General features: G+C 46.0%; 1 protein-coding gene across 2 annotated transcripts in view; it reads right to left on the bottom strand.

Annotated features, from left to right (window-relative positions):
- SH3YL1 (SH3 and SYLF domain containing 1) overlaps positions 1–13,552 on the bottom strand; it is a 61,689-nt gene that overhangs the window by 47,405 nt on the left and 732 nt on the right. The window lies entirely within an intron of this gene.

The following is a 13,552-nucleotide window of genomic DNA, read 5'->3' as shown; positions in this document are numbered from 1 at the left end:
ACATTCTAATCACTCAATTAGTTTGGGGAGGTAGATAAATGGGTAAAAACACTTTTAAGATATAACATACATATGTTAATATCTTTCTCTTTGATTACATAGCTTTTATAATAAACTATTTGCAAGTCCTTCTTAAAGAAAGCAAAGATGTGGCTTTTGCCTTTTCATTAAATGTTAAAATGGATGAAAAGATGGATCTTGGCTGCACCTGGAAACAGCCTCACGTCAGAGGGCCCTCCCTGCACTCCCCCCCTGACCCCTGAGTTATGCCAGCTCCTGTGGCTGTAACCTCCCGCCCGCCTGGAGGAGGTGCAGGTGGAGGCATGCGGCAGGTATACCGGGACCTTAACTGTGGGAACCATTCGCTCTGAAGGGGGATATGTGCGAGGACGCAGCCCTTCTTGGAGGAGGTGAGGCTCAGCCGCAGACAGCACAGCGCCGTGCTCCACCAGGCTGGGCCCCTCTGGGAGCTGTGCCCAAGGGTAGAGGCAGACGTGGGATCTGGGTGAGGCAGGGGCAGGACCCTCAGAGCCTGTGGGGGCTCCAGTTTCTGAGTGGAGGGGGCTGTGTGGAGTTCTCTGAGGGCTTTTCTTGGGCCTGTGGCTCAGAAGGCTCTGCCGGATGACCTCTCACCACTCGCTGACCCCGCCTGACCCTTCCTGAGGAAGGGCCCCTCTAAAGGAACTCTGCTGGTCCTCTCGGAGCACACGATGAAGGCCGCGTGCGGAGCCGAGAGCACCAAGGACTCGGCAAATCCAGCCGCCATCTGTTCTCCTATGGCCTGGATGTGAGAGTGCTGCTGCTGCTGCTGCTAAGTCGCTTCAGTCGTGTCCAACTCTGTGCGACCCCATAGACGGCAGCCCACTAGGCTCCCCTGTCCCTGGGATTCTCCAGGCAAGAACACTGGAGTGGGTTGCCATTTCCTTCTCCAATGCGCAAAAGTGAAAAGCGAAGTGAAGTTGCTCAGTCCTGTCCGACCCTTAGCGACCCCATGGACTGCAGCCTACCAGGCTCCTCCATCCATGGGATTTTCCAGGCAAGAGTACTGGAGTGGGGTGCCATTGCCTTCTCGGATGTGAAGAGTGGTTGGTTGCAAAAAACCAAATCAAAAGAACGTTTCGGGGGAGCACACACTTTCAAAGATGAAATAGGTAAAATCCCGTCATAGATTAGCATTGACAGCTAAACACTCGTGACCTGTGGTGATAAAGGGCACTAAATAGTGAGCTCAAGTCGAAAGTGTTCTCCCACAAAGAGAATCGCATTCCACGCATCAGTACACTTGGATTACAGAAGAAGTGCTCAGTTATTGTTACAATCCAGTTACCAATAAAATCTGTGGAAGGTTGTTTTCTCTCTTGTGTGTCAATACACAGTTAATGCCTCTTGGCTGCCAAAGACTGATCTACTGGCTGGCTGGCCCTACAGGAAAAAAATGGCAACCTCTTAAAATACCATTCATTCTTCAAGATCAACTTTAAACGCTTTTTCTACTTGAAATCATTGCACACAGACAGCCCTTTGAGGAACTGAAATCTTAGACCAGGCCTGAGATTTGGCACAAAGCCCTCCCACCCACCTGCCCTGCTCCAGGCCATCCCTTCCTGGGGCAGCTAAGCAGAGCCTCACCACTTGGACCACACAAAACACGGGTGAGCTGAGGGGTGAGGAACAGCCCTACCCCAGGCCTGGAGGGCGAGGCCCGGGGGCCAGCAGCACCAAGGCTGCTAACGCTGACTTCATCTACCTTGCCAGCTCAACACTGTCACTTGTCATCTGACTCTACAAAGATTAGGTCACTGCAGGTGCAGACCTTCCACACACCCTGAAGGGAGTACAGGCTGGAGATCAGGAACAAAGCCCTCTCTGCTCTGGAAAAACTGGTAGAACAGGCCTTCAGATAGATATTTTCAGGAGAAGATTTTAAGAGCCCAATTTCTTGCCTTTTCTCATATCTAGAAGAGCACTAAAATCATAAATGGAGACACCCCTTCCTTGTGATGGGCAGCAACTTCTGCCAAAATGTGTGCTTGGCTGCAGGTACCCCCTTCAGCAAAACAGAAGTACTGGCCTCCCCGCCCTATCTCTTCAGAGCAGCTCCTCAGCAGAACCTCCGCGACGGTCTGCTGGGTTACGGTCCTCGTTTTGCGCCCAATAAACTGAACTCTCAGCTCTCACGCTGTGCATCTCTTTCGGTCAACAGCCTCTAGGAATGAGCCAAGAGGTGGAGGCTACGGTCTTCTCAGCCTCCCCAAGGCGCCATCCTCTTCTATTCACACTCAACCCTAGGCCTGTGACTTTAAACACCATTTATATCTGGTAATCCTTTCCCGAAATGCCAGACTCAGAGTATCAGTTACTAATTGACATTGAAATCAAGTCAGCATCTCAAATAAATCACATTTAGACATTACAGTGACGCCCAACTCCTCTCCAGCCTGCTCCCCAAGTTTCCTTTCCAGGTGGGCTTCATCCATCAGGGAGCGCACTCTCAAACCCCAGGCCAGCTGGGGCTCCCACGTTTCTCTCATGCCTTGCCATCCCCCAGTACACAGCTCCGAACACAAACCTCCAGCTTAGAATCTGACTTCAGCTCACCCTCCTCCCACCTCCAGTCTGGCCCAGGGAGTATCAGTCCTGTGGTGTCCATTCAGCAGCCTCCTCTGGGGTTTCTGGTTCCAGTCTTGAACTCCTGTGGTCATTTCTCCGAAGAAATGCTCTAGGTAATATCTCAAACAATACCCGTCCACTGATAACACCCTTAAAGTTCCTCCATCACATTCAGCCTGCACCATGACCTGTATCTATGTGGGGCAGATGTGGGGTGGCTGGGCTTGCCGGGACTGAACAATAAGGCCGAGGAGCCAGAGGAGAGGACAGACAGGGCCCAGAGCTCGGCGGGCTGCGGGTCATGTGGGCGGCGGATCAGCCCCAGGGTGGCCAGTGCCAGCGGTGAGGCTGAGGAACCACGGGCTCCGAGTGTGCTCCAACCTCAGCTCCCACCTCCCCAGACCCCTTTCCGGGCACTCCAGCATGGCTTCTGCCAAGGCCCCTGGGTGGCAAGCTGATCGACACTGGGTGGCCAGTAAAGGTTTACAGGCTCAGTGAGGACCAGCTGTGGGACAACCAGGGTGCCAGCATGCTGTCCGGCTACGGGGAGTGGCTGAAGGGCATGTCCCTGCTAGTCAGGGCCTGACAAAACGTGGTCTGCTGGAGAAGGCAATGGCAAAACACTTCAGTATTCTTGCCTTGAAAACCCCATGAACACAATGAAAGGCAAAAAGATATGACACCAGAAGATGAGCCCCCAGGTCAGTAAGTGTCCAATATACTACTAGGGAAGAATGGAGAAATAGCTCCATAAAGAAGGAACAGGCTGGGCTAAAACAGAAACATCACTCAGCTGTGGATGTATCTGCTGGTGAAAGTAAAGTCCAGGGCTGTAAAGAACAATACTGCAAAGGAACCTGGAATGTTAGGTCCAGGTTCAACGAATCAAGGTAAATCAAGGTAAATTGGACATGGTCAAGCAGGAGATGGTAAGCATGAACATCGACATTAGAGGAATCAGTGAACTAAAGTGGACGGGAATGGGCGAACTTATTTCAGAAGACCATTATATCTACTATGGTGGGCAAGAATCCATTAGGAAAAAAAGGAGTGGCCCTCACAGTCAACAAAAGAGTCCAAAATGCAGTACTTGGATACAGTCTCAAAAACAACAGAATGATCTTGGTTTGTTTCCAAGACAAAGCATTAAACATCACAGTAATTCAAGTCTATACTCCAACCACTAATGCCAAAGAAGAGGACATTGGATGGTTCTATGAAGACCTACAAGAGCTTCTAGAACTAACACCAAAAAAAAAAAAAAGATATCCTTTTCATCATAATCAGCTTCCCTCGTGGCTCAGATGATAGAGAATCTGCTTGCAATGCTGGAGACCCAGGTTCGACCCCTGCCTTGGGAAGATCCCCTGGAGAAGGGAATGGTTACCCACTCCAGTATTCTTGCCTGGAGAATCCCATGGACAGAGGAGCCTGGAGGGCTACAGTCCCTGGGGTCATGAAGAGTTGGACATGACTGAGTGACTAACACTTTCTTCATCACAGGGAACTGGAATGTAAAGGTATGAAGTCAAGACATATCTGGAGTAACAGGAAAGGTTGGCCTCCGAGTACAAAATGAAGCAGGGCAAAGGCTAACAGAGTTTTGCAAAGAGAACACACTGGTCATAGCAAACACCCTCTTCCAACAACACAAGAGATGACTCTATACATGGACATCACCAAATGGTCAATACTGAAATTAGACTGATTATATTCTCTGCAGCTGAAGATGAAGCAGCTCTATACAGTCAGCAAAAACAAAACCTGGAGCTGGCTGTGGCTCAGATCATCAGCTCCTTACTGCCAAATGCAGGCTCAAATTGAAGAAAGTAGGAATAGCAAGGAGAGATAAGAAAGCCTTCCTTGGTGATCAATGCAAAGGAATAGAGGAAAATAATAAAGTAGGAAAGACTAGAGATCTCTTCAAGAAAATTAGAGATAACAAGGGAACAATTCATGCAAAGATGGGCACAATAAAGGACAGAAATGGGATGGACCTAACAGAAGCAGAGGATACAAGAAGAGGTGGCACGAATACACAGAAGAACTATACAAAAAAGATCTTCATGACCCAAGAACTACAATGGTGTGCTCACTCACCTAGAGCCAGACATCCTGGAGAGTGAAGTCAGGTGGCTCTTAGGAAGCTTTACTATGAGCAGAGCTAGTCGAGGTGATGGAATTCCAGGTGAGCTATTTCAAACCCTAAAAGGTGATGCTGGTAAAGAGCTGCACTCAATATCCCAGCAAATTTGGAAAATGCAGCAGTGGCCACAGGACTGGGAAATGTCAGTTTTCATTCCAATCCCAAAGAAAGGCAATGCCAAAGAATGCTCAAACTACTGCACAATTGCACTCTTCTCACACGCTAGCAAAGTAATACTCAAAATTCTCCAAGCCAGGCTTCAACAGTACATGAACCATGAACTTCCAGATGTTCAAGCTGGTTTAGAAAAGGCAGAGGAACCAGAGATCAAACTGCCAACATCTAAGGGATCACTGATGGAGAAGGAAATAGCACCCCACTGCAGTACTCTTGCCTGGAAAATCCCATGGATGGAGGAGCCTGGTGGGCTGCAGTCCATGGGATTGCTAAGAGTCGGACACGACTGAGCGACTTCACTTTCACATTTCCCTTTCATGCATTGGAGAAGGAAATGGCAACCCACTCCAGTGTTCTTGCCTGGAGAATCCCAGGGACGGGGGAGCCTAGTGGGCTGCCGTCTATGGGGTCGCACAGAGTCGGACACGACTGAAGTGATTTGGCAGCAGCAGCAGGGGATCATTGAAAAAGCAAGAGTTACAGAAAAGTATCTACTTCTGCTTTATTGGTTACACCAAAACCTTTGACTGTGTGCCTCACAACAAACTGTGGAAAACTCTTTGAGAGACAGGAATACCAGTCCACCTCACCTGCCTCCTGAGAAATCCGTATGCAGGTCAAGATACAACAGTTAGAACCAGACATGGAACAACAGACTGGTTCCAAGTCAAGAAAGTAGTACATCAAGGCTGTATACTGTCTCCCTGCTTACTTCACTTATATGCAGAGTACATCATGTGAAATGCTGGGCTGGATGAAGCACAATCTGGAATCAAGATTGCCAGGAGAAATATCAATAACCTCAGATATGCAGATGACACCACCCTTATGGCAGAAAGTGAAGAGGAACTGAAGAGCCTCTTGATGAAAGTGAAAGAGGAGAGTGAAAAAGCTGGCTTAAAACTCAACATTCAGAAAACTAAGATCATGGCATCTGGTCCCATCACTTCATGGTAAATAGATGGGGAAACAATGGAAACAATGACAGACTTTATCTTTTTAGGCTCCAAAATCACTGCAGATGCTGACTGCAGCCATGAAATTAAAAGACACTTGCTCCCTAGAAGAAAAGCTATGACCAACCTAGACAGCATATTAAAAAGCAGAGACATCACTTCGCCAACAAAAGTCCACTTAGTCAAAGCAATGGTTTTTCCAGTGGTCATGTATGAATGTGAGAGTTGGACATGTGAGAGTGAGAACTGTACAGGAGTTGGTGACCAAAACCATCCACAAGTAAAAAAAAAAAAAAAAAAGCAAGAAGGCAAAATGGTTGTCTGAGGAGGCCTTATAGACAGCTGAGAAAAAAAGAGAAGTGAAAGGCAAAGGAGAAAGGGAAAGATATACCCAACTGAATGTAGAGTTCCAGAGAATAGCAAGGAGAGATAAGAAAACCTTCTTAAGTGAACAATGCAAAGAAACAGAGGAAAATGGTAGAGTGGGAAAGAGATCTAGAGATCTCTTCAAGAAAATTGGGGGTTTTATGCAGAAGGGAACATTTTATGCAAAGATGGACACACTAAAGGACAGAAATGGCAAGGACCCAACAGAAGCAGAAGATATTAAGAAGAGGTAGCAAGAACACACAAAGAAGTGTACAAAAAGGTCTTAATGTGGATAACCATGATGGTGTGGTCACTGATCTAGAGCCAGACATCCTGGAGGGTGAAGTCAAGTGGGACTTAGGAAGCATCACTACAAACAAAGGTATTGGAGGTGATGGAATTCCAGCTGATCTATTTCAAATCCTAAAAGACGATGCTGGTAAAGTCCTACACTCAATATGCCAGCAAATTTGGAAAACTCAGCAGTGGCCACAGGACTGGAAAACATCAGTTTCCAATCCCAAAGAAAGGCGATGCCAAAGACTGTTCAAATTACAGTACAACTGCACTCATTTCACATGCTAGCAAGATTATCCTCAAAATCTTTCAAGCTGGCTTCAGCGGTACATGAACAGAAAACTTCCAGATGTATAATTTGGATTTAGAAAAGGCAGAGAAACCAGAGATCAAATTGCCAACATTCGTTGGATCATAGAAAAAGAAAGGGAATTTCAAAAAGAAAACTACTTCTCCATTGACTACGCTAAAGTCCTTGACTGTGTGGATCACAACAAACTGTGGAAAATTCTTAAAGAGTATGCAGGTCAAGAAGTAACAGTTAAAACCAGACACGTAACAACGGACTGGTTCCAAGTTGGGAAAGGAGTACGTCAATGCTGTATATTGTCACCCTGCTTATTTAACATATATGCAGAGTACATATGCAAAATGCCAGGATGGATTACTCACAAGCTGGAATCAAGACTGCTGAGAGAAATATCAACAATTTCAGATATGCAGATGATGGCTTAATAGCAGAAAGCGAAGAACTAAAGGGCCTCTCAATGACTGTGCAAGAGGAAAGTGAAAAAGCTGGCTTAAAACTCAACATTCAAAAAACTTAAGTTCATGGCATCTGGTCCCATCCATTCATGGCAAATAGATGGAGAAAAAATGGTAACAATGACAGACAGCCCAATTATTTTCTTGGGCTCCAAAATCACTGCAGGTGATGACTGCAGGCATGAAATTAAAAGACACTTGCTCCTTGGAAGAAAAGTGAAAGTGAAAGGGTTAGTTGCTCAGTGGTGTCTGATTCTTTGTTTTCCTAGGGACATAGCCTGCCCGGATCCTATGTCCATAGTATTCTCCAGGCAAGAATATTGAAGTGGGTAGCCATTCCCTTCTCTAGCAAATCTCCCCCACCGAGAGATCAAACCTGGGTCTCCGGTAATGCAGGCAAATTCTTTACCATCTGATCCACTAGTGAAGAAATGTTATGACAAACCTATAGTGTAATAAATAGCAGAGACATCACATTGCCAACAAAGGTCCATATAGTCAAAGCTATGGTTTTCCCAGTAGTCATGTACAGATGTGAGAGGTGGACCATAAAGAAGGCTGAGTGCCAAAGAACTGATGCTTTCGAACTGTGATGCTGGAGAAGACTCTTGGACTGCAAGATCAAAACAGTCAATCCTAAAGGAAATCAACCCTGAATCGGAAGGATTGACGCTGAAGCTGAAGCTTCAATATTTTGGCCAACTGATATGAAGAGCTGACTCACTGGAAAAGACCCTGATGCTGGGAAAGACTGAAGGCAGGAGGAGAAAGGGACGACAGAGGATGAGATGGTTGGATGGCATCACCGACTCAATGGACATGAGTTTGAGCACTCTGGGAGATAGCGAAGGACAGCAGAGCCTGGTGTGCTGCAGTCCATGAGGTCGCAAAGAGTCAGACACTGCTTAGCGACTGAACAACAACATGGGCTATATCACTACCCTGTCTATCTAATCTTTCTCACCTAATCTCTCTCTACAGTGTAAGTGCCACAGGCTAAGCACATTGACTATATTATTCGGTGTAATATCTCCAGCACACACCCTAAGTGTATACAGTAAGTGCCCAATAAATATTTGTTAAATGAATAAAGTATTTGTGATTTTTTGGAATTAAAGGTCAAATCTCTGTGTGGACTAGGAAAGATTCATTTACTTGGAAAATCCAATAGGTTTAGAAGAATATGTGCTGAATAAGAGCTAAGCTTCCCTACCTCTCAGACTCTGTAACATTTCCCAGACGTTAAAAAGAGTAGAGGGTAAGGGGGTAGTAAGGTATAAGTGGTATAGTGCCCTAGAATAGTCCTTTCAAAGTTGTCATGGGAAAGGGAAGACAAAACCAAACCAAACCAAAGCTGAGATCTGTGTGCGGCTCCAGTGTAAATGGTGCGCACCCCACTAAGACCACTTCTGCCCAGAAGGCACAGGAGAGCCAGGTGTGCCTGTGGCGGGGAACTCCACGTTGTTCCATCCGAGAGCTGGAGTGTCAGACCTTGTGAATGCAACAAGGATCATCTTCAGAATGAATGATAACTGAAGACCAAAGAGAAACCTATATGCAGGTCAGGAAGCAACAGTTAGAACTGGACATGGAACAACAGACAGGTTCCCAATAGGAAAAGGAGTACATCAAGGCTGTATATTGTCACCCTGCTTATTTAACTTATATGCAGAGTACATCATGAGAAACACTGGGCTGGAAGAAGCACAAGCTGGAATCAAGATTGCCAGGAGAAATATCAATAACCTCAGATACGCAGATGACACCACCCTTACGGCAGAAAGTGAAGAGGAACTAAAACGCCTCTTGATGAAAGAGGAGAGTGAAAAAGTTAGCTTAAAGCTCAACATTCAGAAAACTAAGATCATGGCATCTGGTCCCATCACTTCATGGGAAATAGATGGGGAAACAGTGGAAACAGTGTCAGACTTTATTTTGGGGGGCTCCAAAATCACTGCAGATGGTGATTGCAGCCATGAAATTAAAAGACGCTTACTCCTTGGAAGGAAAGTTATGACCAATCTAGATAGCATATTGAAAAGCAGAGATATTACTTGGCCAACAAAGGTTCGTCTAGTCAAGGCTATGGTTTTTCCAGTGGTCATGTATGGATGTGAGAGTTGGACTGTGAAGAAAGCTGAGCGCCGAAGAATTGATGTTTTTGAACTGTGGTGTTGGAGAAGACTCTTGAGAGTCCCTTGAACTGCAAGGAAATCCAACCAGTCCATTCTGAATCCCAGCCCTGGGATTTCTTTGGAAGGAATGATGCTGAAACTGAAACTCCAGTACTTTGGCCACATGATGCGAAGAGTTGACTCACTGGAAAAGACCTTGATGCTGGGAGGGATTGGGGGCAGGAGGAGAAGGGGATGCCAGAGGATGAGATGGCTGGATGGCATCACCAACTCGATGGACATGAGTTTGAGTGAACTCCAGGAGTTGGTGATGGACAGGGAGGCCTGGCATGCTGTGATTCATGGGGTCGCAGAGAGTCAGACACGACTGAGCGACTGAACTGAACTGAAGACCAAAAGCAAACCTGACTGGGCAGAGATGGCAAAGACCCAACTCCTCTTCTCAAACCCACTCTGAAAAGTGACTGAACGTGAGGGCTCAGGATAAAATGCTTACATTTCTGGCACTTGAGTGTGTGGTTTGAGACTCATCCACATACCAGTCTACCATGCTTAGCTGCAGTCCTCGCAGGTCAGGAGTGCTTTTACAAAGCACACAGATGCTCAGTCTCTCTCACTGCCTTGCATTAATAAACTGCAGTGGAAATTGGTTCCTTTGGCTGCTAAATATCTATGTCTTTTGGGGGGGGACCAGCAGTTTGTCTGTTCCCCCTAAAGAAGCATCCAGAGCAGGACAGGTGACTCGTTTGCTGAATCAGAACAAGTGTCCTCCCTGTGCCACAGCAGTACTTTGTAACCAAAGCTGATCCACACCAACATCCAGCCGGGTTTGTGTGGGAGCTGTCAGAACTTTCTTGCAGGTCCTTGTGTTTGGACTTATTGCAAGATTTTTTCACCACTGGGGAGAGCCTGAGAGCAGAGCTGTGCAGAGAAGCTCTTGACTAGAGTTAGAGAGAAGCCGGGCTCTGCTGGCTCTGCTTCAGCCGGGGCTGGGCCACAGCTGAAGCCACAAGCAGCCCTTGCAGTCTCTTTGCGCTTCCTGCACTGGAGGCGGATTCTTTACCACTAGCACCACCTGGGAAGTCCCCTCTTCAGGCACAGAGGCAGTAAAATCCTCTTCTGCTAAAGCCAGTTTGGATCAGACTTTCTGGAACGTGCAACTAAAGTTTAGTAAATGATCATAAATCCTACCCTCAAAAGACCTTCTACTTTGAACTCTATCAACCAAGCAGAGTTAAACCAGTTAAACAAGAAAATTCCATGTTGAGAGTTGCTATTGCAAACATCCTGTTTAGGGAAGGTCAGAGCCTCTTTTATAAACAAGGGAAGGGAAGCTACTGGGCTGGGGAATTCAGATCCAGCTGGGATGCCTGCAGACCACTGAGCCTGAGTGCCAGACACAGCCCTGGTCACTGAGAACTGGTGTCACAAGGCTAGCAATGGTGAGGACAGCTTCATGTTCAGCTGAACTCCAGAAGAGCCTGCCTAATGCATTTGAATAGCACAGATCCTACTGAATCTCTAATAAAAGCACATTGCCCAACCATAGTTGTGTACACTGAATTTCTCTGTCAGAGCTAACAAGTAACAATAATGATTTGGAGACAAGCCTCAATTCCAGTCCTCAGTATCATGCTGTGGCTCTTCCACATTCTTCTGCTGACCATAAGGCAGAGGGGCATGGTCTGATCAGGTTAGTATCATTATGTTGCTGAAGTTATGAAGATACAGGTCACTATTACGTTATGGTTTGCATCTGAACATTCATAAAAGTTTTAAGTCTCTTGAATTCCAAGGAAAAGCAAATTATATATAAATATTTGAGTTCCCACCTAAGAGAAGGATGGCTGCCAAACCTCAAGCCAAGAAAATAGAGGCAAATTTTCCTTTAAAAAGTAGCTAAAATAGGGCTTCCCTGGTGGTCCACTGGTTAAGAATCTGCTTTGCAATGCAAGGGACACTGGTTCGATCCCTGGTCCTGGAAGATCCCACAGGCTGTAGGGCAACTAAGCCACGACTACTGAGCCCACGTGCCTAGCGCCGGTGCTCCCGACTACTGAGCCCACGTGCCTAGCGCCGGTGCTCCGCAACAGGAGAAGCCACCACAATGAGAAGCCCACACCCTGCAACAGAAACCCTGTGCAGCCAAGAATAAAATAAAATTTTAAAAAGTAACTAAAATAATTGAAAATCCCCATACTAAGTCGTCTTTTTTTTTTTTAATTGAGAGGACTTTTTTAAAATACTAAGGAGAAATTTTTTACTTTTGAAACCTCAAAACCTTGAAACGACCTTAAGATGTAGAAATAATTTCCATATTGATCAGAGGGTATTAAACTCAGGGCTGGGGGCACTGGGGACAACCAGGACATTAGAATCTACTTAGAGAAAGTTGCCACCTCGGAGAGAAGTCTGACTAGTTTCCTGTCTGGCCCTTCAGAGGTCTGGAATGAATGCAGGAGAGGAATGGCCCCTCCCAGCACCTCAGCATTGTAAGACTTCAAGGGCTTCCAAACTTTCCTTCTGTTGACGACAAGCATCCAATATATTATTTTCCTCAACAGAGTCTCAATTACGAGAAGGCTATCTACAGGAAATTTTTTACAAATTTTTATTTTGGCTATAAATCGTAGCTAAAAGAAACTTTATATGTGATCTTTCAAAAATCTTTGAAATATTGCCTTTAGCTTTATTAGTATATCATCATGGACACCACTGCCTGATAACTATGGCCATTGTTTCTTAAACCAGTTCTTATCTTTCTGTGGTCCAGGCTTAACTGCTTCCTTTGTCTTAAGGAGACAAAGTCTGTCAGTTCTAGAAATCAAAACGGGCCCCTCTGGTCAGGTCATTAACCTTCTAGTCCAAACTTCAAACCAAATTGATCACTTGAACCCCAAACATTATCGCGGCCTTTGCCTCTGTCCTGTTCCCTGACTGCAGGCTTTGGATAGGGGACAGAAGTATGGAGTGACGAGACCCATAACTTCCAGCGTAAGGAGACCCTTGACTTATACTCGCTTTACCATTTCTCAAACTGAAGAGTGATCCTGGCTCAGAGTAAGGCTACATATGCCACTCTAGTTCGATCACTGACTGTGAAAAATTGATTCCTCCAAAGAAAATAAAAATTCAGTGTGCTAAGGTCTTCAACTGCACAGGATGACGTCTTACCACAACTACTTGCTCATAAGGCAACTTGGAGAAAGACGTCTGTGCTCACCAGTCACTTAGTGACACGGCAGCAGCATCCCCTTGACTTGTCGGCAGTCTCTTCTTTCCAAACACCACTTCCTAATTTCCAAACAGAGAGAAACTCCCTGAGAAAATTTCCTAAATGCAATAAAAGCATCAAACCACTCTTGATGAGCAACAATTTCTTTTAAATATTTTTTTTTTAATCTTTCAAAAGATGAGGAGCAGTATTAACTAAGGTTATAGAATCTTTGTTTAAATAGAACATTTGTAAACCAGGCAACCAATTCTCCTTAGTTTAAGCATGATAAACAGGCTGGAAGTAATAACTTTTTTTAACCTCCAGCTGGTCACTGCACAGGTATTTCAACAGCAAGCCACACAAAGAACTAAACAATACCACTGGAGACTTGTTTCTCAGAGGTGGGTGTGTGCAGAGTGTCTGACTAACCCATTATTAACTCAGGCATCTCTCACATCCCAATAAAAGTCTCATGAGGACAAAAATGCAGAACACTGCATGTTCTGTATATAAAATAAAACCTAGAAACCTCGCCCCTTTGGTAGAACATTCTGGGGGGCCATCAGCTTCCCACTGTCTGTGGCAGGGGTCCCCTGTCTGTGTCATCCTCTCCGACTCAGCCTCAGCAGCAGCAGTGGCGATACTCCAACTGAGAGGAAGTGAAAACGACACATTTCCAGCTAGTAGGCTCCATCTCATTACCGCCTGGTCATCTACCAACTCAGAGCAGTTTCCTGCTTCTTTAAACAAGGAAAAACTACCACAGCAAAGAGATACCGGGGTCCAGGGCTCTCAGAGCCGGGCTGCAGTCAGTCTGCCCTAAGCGAGCCTGGAAGGCCTGGCAGTTACGCCTCAGGAGGTCGCGGAGCAAGGGCAGCAC

The sequence above is a fragment of the Bos indicus genome, chromosome 8 (genome assembly GCF_029378745.1).
Source record: "Bos indicus isolate NIAB-ARS_2022 breed Sahiwal x Tharparkar chromosome 8, NIAB-ARS_B.indTharparkar_mat_pri_1.0, whole genome shotgun sequence".
Lineage (NCBI taxonomy): Eukaryota > Metazoa > Chordata > Mammalia > Artiodactyla > Bovidae > Bos > Bos indicus.
This window is presented reverse-complemented; position numbering and strand designations above follow the sequence as displayed.